The sequence below is a fragment of the Phocoena phocoena genome, chromosome 2 (assembly GCF_963924675.1).
Source record: "Phocoena phocoena chromosome 2, mPhoPho1.1, whole genome shotgun sequence".
Lineage (NCBI taxonomy): Eukaryota > Metazoa > Chordata > Mammalia > Artiodactyla > Phocoenidae > Phocoena > Phocoena phocoena.
In genome coordinates, this window is record NC_089220.1 from 36,791,557 (window position 1) to 36,800,493 (window position 8,937).

Sequence of the window (8,937 nt, forward strand, 5' to 3'; positions counted from 1 at the left end):
TTGCGGTTTTTGATCTATAGTTACATGTTTAATTAATTAACTTGAAATTTCTTTTTGTAGGCTTGTTTTGATCCACCTCTTGAAGTGGTTCCCACCAGGAACCCAATCACGTGCAACAAAAGGGCAGCTGACCCAGTCCATCCTGACCTTGCTGGTTTGTTGGTGAAATACAAGAATCTTTTAGCTGAGGTATATGGATTACCTGAAAATAAAACACCATGGGAAATTATATCCCCTGTAGGGAGAGAAACATTCTGATAAAAAGCTCAAAGTATTATCTGAACTCAGTTTTGCTGTTTTCTCAATATTGAAGCCTCTTATCACCGAGGAGCACTAATGTAGACCCAAATCTGTCTTTTGCCAGAGAAGTCCCTTTGAAGATGGTATAATATGTAGTGCCACTTTTGAGTTAGTGCTGAATGCTGTAGTATTAGAACATTGCTTAGGAACTGCCATGCTCAAAATGTATATAATAATAATAGTTACATGTATTAAGCATTTTTCAATGGAAAGGGTGAGTTCCCACTTTCCAATATAGCACCAAATGGCAAATACCCACTGCTCTTATTAAATACTTAATGAAACATCTGAGTAATATCAACAGATGAAAAAGAAACCACATTTGTAGGAAATGCCTTGACACCCTGTGATGAACTAGAGAGTGCCTATAGGAATTCCTTAGTTGAACTCAAGCACCCTTAAACATTTGTTGCAAGAGATAGGTAACCAAGTTCGGAATCCCAAAGGCCATTGTCATTGTTAAAGGTAACATGATGTGGCTGCTTATGTCTGTATTGCCTCTATGGTTACCTTTAAGTAAAATGTTCTAAATGCTTTTATTGGGACATTGACCACCCTTTTGAATAAGTAGCTATCTATGGTGTCTGTATTGGTTTGCTTGGGCTGCCAGAATAAAGTGCCATGGACTGGGTGGCTTAAATAACAGAAATTTATTTTTTCACAGTTCTGGAGGCTAGAAGTCCAACATAAGGTGTCAGCAGGGCTAGTTTCTTCTTTTTAATGTTTTCCCCAGCTTTATTGCCATATAACGGACATAACATTGTGTAAATTTAAGATGTACAATGTGGTGATTTGATATACACACGTATTGCAAAATATTACCACAATAAGGTTGGTTAATACGTCCATCACCTCACATAATTACCTTTTTTTTTTTTTCATGATGAGACAGTTGGTTTCTTCTGAGGACTATCTCCTTGGCTTGTAGATGGTCATCTGTTCTCTGTGTCTTCGCTTGGTCACTGTGTCCAAATTTCTTCCTCTCATTAAGAACATCAGTCATGTTGAATTAGGGCTCACCCTAAAGATCTCATTTTAACATAGTTACTTCTTTAAACACCCTATCCTCAAATACAGTCACATTCTGGGGTACTAGGGGTTAGGACTTCAACATATGAATTTTGAGGGGACACACTCAGCCCATAAGAGTGGCTTTATTCCTTGAGACCTCTTTTCTGCTCAGGACCTCATTAAAGTTCTTTTCTGCTATCTTATCTATCAATAGCCTGACTCCAGGTTTCATGTAGATAGATAGATAGATAGATAATTTCTTTCAATTTTTTATGCCAACATTTTCCCTCTTTTAGCCTAGAGAGGTGGATGGAAATTAAATTTAAACATAATTTACATAGATACAATAAATCTTATGACACTTTGGAGACATTTCTTAGTTTTTTCTTTCAGGAAAAAAATGTGATGCAAATCCCTGAAAATTGTAGCAGTTTTACTATGGGTAGCATTGTTCTTCTTCTCCACAGAATAACTTACTACTAATAATTATGAAGTTTGGGATTTTTTGATAATTTGGATTTGGATTCAATTAGGGTTTATGTCTATGCCTAATTCATAAAAAAACTTTTAAACCAAATTGTCAAAAAAGACAGGTTTTAAACCTTGTTTAAAGAAAATATGTAAGCTATTTTCAAGAATTTCCAAGTACTTTTTAAAAGCAATTTTCTACATGTACATAAAGCATTTGGTACCTATACATATTTTTCATCTATTTGTCAAAACAGATATCTAAAAGGCTCTACAAGGTCTCATTTTGACTTGATTTTAGATACTATATACATTAAAAAGTATTCCATAGCTCATATTGGCATTTTCTGAATTTAATAAAAATTAGTGACAGTTTAACTGTGTCAAACTTATTTTAAAAAAAAAGTCTAGTGATTTCAGTAGAGTACCTTCAGCATAAGTCATCTTTCCCTTTTCGAATAACCTATTATTTAATCCTACAGGAACACAATTGTCTTGATGAGACAGTTTTTCTCTTCACTGCATACATTTAAATCTCTTGTTATAATTAGCTTTATCTCTTTGTGGGACATACAAAAATAATTATCATGTGTTTCTGTCCAATAATGGAGAAACAGGTGCAAGAGAGCTATATTTAGGAAAAGCCAGGTATAGAAGGGATAAATATTAAAGTATTCAGTTGGTGATTGTGTTGTCTAGTTTAGGCAATATGATATTTAGCTAAAACTCTTGCATAGTGCTAGGTGGGCTGCTGTAGTAGTAAAAGTTAAACAGGAAATTCCCTGGTGGTCCAGTGGTTAGGACTTGGCACTTCCACTGAAGGGGGCCCGGGTTCGATCCCTAATTGGGGAACTAAGATCCCACAAGCCATGAGGCATGGCCAAGAAAAAATTAAAAAAAAAAAAAGTTAAACAACTTGTAAAAAAAATTACTGATAATATGTATAATAAGGTCTAGTGTCTTAAATTGAAGATAAATTTAATGTGTTTTGCCAGTATTTTAAATATGATTTTCATGGAAACTTTTATTTGTGAGGGCAATATGACAGTGTTTTTTGCAGATAAGATGTTTTCTTCCCTTAGTGTAGTAAAAAGGCAAACAGTAGAAAGCTGGTAGATGCAGCCAGCTCTGGAGGGGAGAATGGAGGCAATATAAATTTTGCAGCTAAAGAAAAATATATGAGAACCAGTTATTATTAATTTTAATTGAAATTTTTATTGAGATAATTGTAGATTCATTTGCAGTTTTAAGAAATAATAGAGAGATCCACTGTAGATTTTGCAAAGTTTCTCCCAAATTTTTCAAAACTATGGTATAATGTAACAGCCTAAATATTGACATTGATACAATACAATCCACCAATATTATTCAGGTTCCCCCAGTTTTACTTGTACTCATTTGTGTGTTTGTGTGTATCAAGTTCTAAACAGTCAATCAAAATACTGAACAGTTAGTTTTAACAGCACAAAGATCCTTCCCATTGCCATTTGATATCCACACCCACTTCCTTCCCATCCCCAAATCCTGGCAACCACTAATCTCTTCTCCATTTCTAAAATGTTGTCATTTCAAGAATGTTATATGCTGAAAAAAAAAAGTCATATACTGAAAAAGCTAAACATAGAGTTATCATATGACCCAACAATACCACTCCTGGGTATATAGACAAGAGAATTAGAAATATATTCACATAAAAACTTGTAAATGAATGTTCACTGTAGCATTTTTCATAAAGCCAAAAAGTGGACACAACCCAAATATCCATCAGCTGATGAGTAGATATGCAATATGTGGTATATCCATATAGTAGAATGTTATTTAGCCATAAAAAGGAATGAAGTCCTGATTCATGCTCCAACATGGTTGAACCTTGAAAACATTATGCTAAATGAAAAGAAGCCAGTCACAAGAGGCAACATATTGTACAATTCCATTTATATAAAATGTACAGAATAGGCAAATCCATAGAAACAGAACAGATTAGTGGTTGCCAGGAGCTAGGAGGAGGGGGGAATGGGGAGTGACTACTAACAGGTATGGGGTTTCTTTAGGGGATAATGAAAATGTTCTGGAATTAGATCATGGTGATGGTTGCACAACTGCAAATATACTAAAAACTGAATTGTACACTTTAAAGGGTGAATTTTATGGTATGTGGATTATATCTCAATTTAAAAAGTAAAAAATTGTTCAATATGGCTGCACAAGTCTATGAATATACTAAAAACCACTCAACTGTATACTTTAAATGGATGAACCCATGAATTATATCCTAATAAAGCTGCTTTTTTGTGTGTGTGTGGTACGCGGGCCTCTCACTGTTGTGGCCTCTCCCGTTGCGGAGCACAGGCTCCGGATGCGGAGGCTCAGCGGCCATGGTTCACGGGCCTAGCCGCTCCGCGGCATGTGGGATCTTCCCGGTCCGGGGCACGAACCCGTGTCCCCTGCATTGGCAGGCGGACACCCAACTACTGCGCCACCAGGGAAGCCCCAATAAAGCTGTTTTTAAAATGTTATACAAAAGAATCATGCATATGTTACCGTTTGAGATTGGCTTTTTCATTCAGCATAATTTCCTGGAGATTTCTTCAAGCTCTTGTATCAATAGTTTGGTCCTTTTTATTGCTGAGATTGTGCTATGTATATACCACAGTTTGTTTAACCATTCACTTGTTGACTTGTTGGTTTTTTAGCTATCACATATAAAATTGCTATGAACATGCATGTACAGGTTTTTGTGTGAACATAATTTTTCATTTCTCTGGGATAAGTGCCCCAAAATACAATAGCTGGGTCATATGGTATTTGCATATTTAGTTTTAAAAGCAACTGCCAAACTATTTTCCGGAGTAGCCGGACCATTTTATCCTCCTACCAGCAACGTATGAGTGATCTGGTTTCTCTGCATCCTCACCGGCGTTTGGTGTTGTCATTATTTTGTATTTTAGATATTTTAATATATGTGTAGTGGTATCAAATTGTGGCTTTAATTTGCGTATCCTTAATGGCTGGTGATGTTGAACCTATTTTTTTTAACTATTTATTTATTTATTTAGGCTGGGCCGGGTCTTAGCTGTGACATGTGGGATCTTTTTTTTTTTAGTTGCATCATGAGGGCTTCTTAGTTGCGGCATGCATGTGGGATCTAGTTCCCCAACCAGGGATTGAAACCAGGCCCCCTGCATTGGGAGCACAGGGTCTCACCCACTGGACCACGAGGGAAGTCCCTGAACCTATTTTTATGTGCTTATTTGCCATCCACATATCCTTTCCGGTAAAATTTCTGTTCAAGACTTTTGCCCATTTTTTTTTTCTTTTGCCCATTTTTAAATCAGATTGTTTTCTGAGAGTCTAGAGTCCTTTATATATTCTAGACATAAGTCTTTTGTTGACAATTTTTATCAACAAGCTGTATCTGAGTTTGGGGGTTACCTAAATTTAGCTAAGTTCTGAATATATTTCTGGTTCATTATGTCCAAATCCAACATCAAACTATTCAAAAATTTGGATTCTTTAATGTAAAAGATAACAGGCATACCTCTTTTATTGTGTTTCACTTTATTGCACTTCGCTGATATTGTGTTTTTCACAAATTGAAGGTCTGTGGCAGTCCTGCTTTGAGAAAGTCTATTGGCACTATTTTTCCAACAGCATCTGCTCACTTCATGCCTCTGTGTCACATTTTGGTAGCTTTCACAATATTTCAGACTTTTTCATTATTATATTTGTTGTGGTGATCAGTGATCTTTGATGTTACTAATGTAATTGTTTTGGGGACCACAAACTGTGCCCATATAAGATAGCGAGCTTAATTAATAAATGTGAGTTCTGACTGCTCCACCTACTGCCATTCCCCATCTCTCTCCCTCTCCTCAGGCCTCCCTATTCCCTGAGACACAACAATATTAAAATTAGGCCAATTTATAACTCGACAATGACCTCTAAGTGTTAAAGTGGAAGAATGAGTTGCACATCTCTTGCTTTAAATCAAAAGCTAGGAATGATTAAGCTTAGTGAGGAAGGCATATCAAGAGCTGAGATAGGCTGAAAGCTAGGCCTTTTGCCCCAAACTGTTAGCCAAGTTGTGAAAGCAAAGGAAAAGTTCTTGAAAGAAATTAAAAGTGCTACACCAGTGAACACACGAGTGATAAGAAAGTGAAACAGCCTTATTGCTGATATGGAGAAAAGTTCTTGTGATCTGGATAGAGATCAAACCAGCCACAGCATTCGCTTAAGCCAAAGCCTAATCCAGAGCAAAGCCCTAACTCTCTTCAATTCTAGGAAGGCTGAGAGAGGTGAGGAAGCTGCAGAAAAAAGTTTTGAGGCTAGCAGAGGTTGGGTCATGAGGTTTGAGGGAAAAGCTGTTTCCATGACATAAAAGGTGAAGCAGCAAATGCTGATGTAGAAGCTGCAGCAAGTTATCCAGAAGAACTAGCTAAGATCAAGATGAAGGTGGCCACACTAACCAACAAATTTTCAATGCAGCCTCCTATTGGAAGAAGATGCCATCTAGGACTTTCATAGCTAGAAAGAAGTCAATGCCTGGCTTCAGAGCTTCCAAGGACAGGCTGACTTTCTTGTTAGAGGCTAATGCAGCTGGTGACTTTCAGCTGAAGCCAGTGATCATTTACCATTCCCCAAGTCCTAGAGCCCTTGAGAATTATGCCAAATCTGTTTTGCCTGTGCTCTGTAAATTGAACAACAAAGCCTGGATGACAGCCCATTTGTTTACAACATGGTTTACTGAGTATTTTAAACTTGTTGAGGCCTACTGCTCAGAACAAAAGATTTCTTTCAAAATATTACTGCTCTTGGTCACCCAAGAGCTCTGATGGAGATATACAATGAGGTTAATGTTATTTTCATGCCTGCTAATACAACATCCATTCTGAAGCCCATGGATCAGGTAGTAATTTCAACATTTTTAAAAAAGATTTTATTTATTTATTTATTTTGGCTGCTCCGGGTCTTAGTTGCAACAAACGGGATCTTTTAGTTGCAGCATGTGGACTTCTTAGTTGCATCATGTGGACTCTTGGTTGTGGCATGCATGCGGGATCTAGTTCCCTGACCAGGGATAGAACCTCGGTCCCCCACATTGGGAGTGCTGAGTCTTACCTACTGGACCACCAGGGAAGTCCCTAATTTCGACTTTCAAGTCTTATTATTTATGAAATACATTTCGTAAGGCTATTGTTGCCATAGTGATTCCTCTGATGCATCTGGGCAAAGGAAATTGAAAAACCTCTGAAAAGGATTCATCATTCTAGATGCCATTAAGAACATTTGTAATTCATGGAAAGAGTTCAAAATATCAACATTAACAGAAACTTGTAAGAAGTTGATTCTAACCCTCATGGATGGCTTTGAGGGGTTCAAGACTTAAGTGGAGGAAGTCCCTGCAGATGTGGTGGAAATAGCAAGAGAACTAGAATTAGAAGTGGAGCCTGAAGATGTGACTGAATTGCTGCTATCTCATGATAAAACTTGAACAGATGAGGAGTTGCTTCTTATGGATGAGCAAATAAAGTGTTCTTGAGATAGAATCTACTCCTGATGAAGATGCTATGAAGATGGTTGAAAGGACAGCAAAGGATTTAGAATATTACATAAACTTAGTTGATAAAGCAGGGACAGGGTTTGAGAGGATTTACTCCAATTTTTAAAAAGATTTCTATGGGTAAAACTCTTTCAAAAAGTATTACATGCTGAGAGAAATTGTTTGTGAAAGGAAGAGTCAATTGATGTGGCAAACTTCATTGTTGTCTTATTTTAGGAAATTGCCTCAGCCATCCTAACCTTCAGCAACCACCACCTGCTTAAGTCAGCAGCCATCAGCATGGAGGCAATTTCAGTTGCCTCCATCAGCAAAAAGATTATGACTCACTGAAGGCTCAGATGATGGTTAGCATTTTTTAGCAATGAAGTATTTTTAAATTATGGTACGTATATTGTTTTTTAGAGACAATGCTATTGCACATTTTATAGTATAGTGTAAACATAACTTTTATATGCACTAGGAAACCAAAAAATTCATGTGGTTCGCTTTATTGTGATACTTCCTTTATTGCAGTGGCCTGCAGTATCTCTGAAGTATGCCTGTAATGCAAGAGTGGTGGTTTTTTGTTGTGGTTGTTGTTTTTTGGGTTTTTTTGTATTCATATAGTCATGACTTTTTAATCACAATAAAATATTGCTCGATGCCAGCTTTTCGTTACATAAGCTGTAATTTTTTTGGACTTTCCTAAATATTCCACTACATGTGTCAGACTATTTTTTAAAAATTTTTTATTGGAGTATGGTTGATTTACAATGTTGTGTTAGTTTCAGGTGTACAGCAAAGTGAATCAGTTATACATATACACATATCCATTCTTTTTTAGATTCTTTTCCCACATAGGTCATTGTGGAGTATTGAGTAGAGTTCCCTGCGCCATACAGCAGGGCCTTATTAGTTATCTATTTTATATATAGCAGTGTGTATATGTCAATCCCAATCTCCCAATTTATTCCTCTCCCCCTTAAGCCCTGGTAATTGTAAATTTGTTTTCTACATCTGTAACTCGATTTCTGCTTTGTAGATAAGTTCATTTGTACCCTTTTTTAAGATTCCACATATATGCATTATCATATGATATTTGTCTTTCTCATGAAGGAGTGTTTTTAAATCTTAGAGTTTGCAAATCACTGTTTATCTGGAGGAAGTAAAAACTAGAACTGTCAAGTCCTCTGGAGGACTAATTGACAAAGTTTGGTCATTAAAAGGAAAATTAAACTCTAGATCTAGAATCATCTAGAATCAATGTTGTGTGAGTCTGAGACTCATGCTACCTTGAGTACTTTTCAAGAAACCTGTTACCTAACATTATCTTAAAAATACCCTAACAATAAGATAACTAAAAATAAGATCTTAAAACATAGTTCTTATATCCTAGTATAGGGAAATGGGACCACTGCATTACACAACTCCAGGGGACATTCATTATTTACATGGTATCGCTGAACCACTGCAGTTCAGAGAACCCCCTGACTTACTGGTTAAAATAATGAAGATAATGCTGACAGACTTGAGCAATTATTGTGATTACCAGAAATTGGGATCATTTGATAGGAATCAATTTCAGCTCAGCATTTGTTGAGGTTCTGCCATGTGAAAAT